The sequence below is a fragment of the Ailuropoda melanoleuca genome, chromosome 7, assembly GCF_002007445.2.
Source record: "Ailuropoda melanoleuca isolate Jingjing chromosome 7, ASM200744v2, whole genome shotgun sequence".
Taxonomy (NCBI): Eukaryota; Metazoa; Chordata; class Mammalia; order Carnivora; family Ursidae; genus Ailuropoda; species Ailuropoda melanoleuca.
This window is the reverse complement of record NC_048224.1, coordinates 55,957,150-55,958,998: the sequence shown is the minus strand read 5'-3', so window position 1 is coordinate 55,958,998 and position 1,849 is coordinate 55,957,150. Positions and strand designations below refer to the sequence as shown.

The 1,849-nt window shown below is 49.6% G+C and overlaps 1 protein-coding gene across 2 annotated transcripts in view; it reads right to left on the bottom strand.

The window, feature by feature from the left end:
• PRRT1B (proline rich transmembrane protein 1B) overlaps window positions 1-1,849 on the bottom strand; it is a 25,429-nt gene that overhangs the window by 9,839 nt on the left and 13,741 nt on the right. The window lies entirely within an intron of this gene.

The following is a 1,849-nucleotide window of genomic DNA, read 5'->3' as shown; positions in this document are numbered from 1 at the left end:
GGGGCGGGGCAAAGGGAGAAAGAGAGTCAAAAAGCATAAATTTCCAGTTAGGAAATATAGTCCTGGGATGTAATGTTCAGCAAGGTGACTATAGTTAATACCGTGTTGTATATTTGAAATAGCCAGGAGAGGGGATCCTGAAAGTTCTCCTAAGAAAAACTTTCATACTAGGTATGTTGATGGACGTTCACCAGACGTACCAGGGTCATCGTTATGCAACATATGGAAATACCGAGTGGCTCCACCGTGCTCCTGAAACTAACATCACGGTAGGTCAGTTATCACCAATACAACATGGCGGGGGCGGGGGGAGAGGAAGGGAAGAAAGAGAAGAAGAAAGAGGGCCACCTGGGTGGCTCAGTCGGTTAAGTATTCGACTCTTGGTTTCAGCTCAGGTCATGATCTCAGGGGCGTGAGACTGAGCCCACGTCAGGCTCTGACCTCAGCACGCCATCTACTTGAGAGTCTTTCTCCCTCCCCCTTTGCTCCTCCTCCTGCTTGCTCTCTCTCTCTCAAATAAATATTTTAAAAAGAAAAATAGGGGCACCTGGGTGGCTCAGCCAGTTGATTGTCCGCCTTTGGCTCTGGTCAGGATTCCGGGGTCCTGGGATCGAGTCCCACATCGGGCTCCCTGCTCAGTGGGGAGCCTGCTTCTCCCTCTCCCTCTACCCCTCCCCCTGCTAGTCCTCTCTCTGTCAAATAAATAAAATCTTTATTTTTTTTTAAAGATTTTATTTATTCATTTGAGAGAAAGAGAGACCACGTGCAAGAGAGCACAAGCAGGGGCAGAGGGAGTGAGGAGAAGCAGACTCCTCACTGAGCAGGGNACTGAGCGGGGAGCCCGATGCGGGGCTCGATCCCAGGACCCCGGAATCCTGACCAGAGCCGAAGGCAGATGCTTAACCGACTGAGCCACCCAGGTGCCCCATAAATAAAATCTTTAAAGAAAAAGGAAAAGAAAGACAGAAAACTGGGACCAAAGCTGGAAGCCCCAGTCACAGGAGGCAACAGAACTCGTGATCTGAGAGCCACCGGCTGACTGTCGGCTAAAACCCAACAAACAACACCTCCCTGGGAATTATAATGGGGCTAAGCATCTACACAACCTAATATTCACAACGTCCAGGACATGATACAAGATCATGTGCCACACAAAGAACCAGGAAAATGTGCCCAGTCCTCTCAGGAAGAGATGGACAAGCAGAGGNGGAGCCTGCTTCTCCCTCTCCCTCTACCCCTCCCCCTGCTAGTCCTCTCTCTGTCAAATAAATAAAATCTTTATTTTTTTTTAAAGATTTTATTTATTCATTTCAGAGAAAGAGAGAGCACGTGCAAGAGAGCACAAGTAGGGGCAGAGGGAGTGAAGAGAAGCAGACTCCTCACTGAGCGGGGAGCCCGATGCGGGGCTCGATCCCAGGACCCTGGATCCTGACCAGAGCCGAAGGCAGATGCTTAACCGACTGAGCCACCCAGGTGCCCCATAAATAAAATCTTTAAAGAAAAAGGAAAAGAAAGACAGAAAACTGGGACCAAAGCTGGAAGCCCCAGTCACAGGAGGCAACAGAACTCGTGATCTGAGAGCCACCGGCTGACTGTCGGCTAAAACCCAACAAACAACACCTCCCTGGGAATTATAATGGGGCTAAGCATCTACACAACCTAATATTCACAATGTCCAGGACATGATACAAGATCATGTGCCACACAAAGAACCAGGAAAATGTGCCCAGTCCTCTCGGGAAGAGATGGACAAGCAGAGGAGCACCCAGAGGACCAATTCGCGGGAATTACCGGGAGAGCTGCCATCACGACTACGCTCCACGGGATAAAGAGAAATACACTTGAGGGG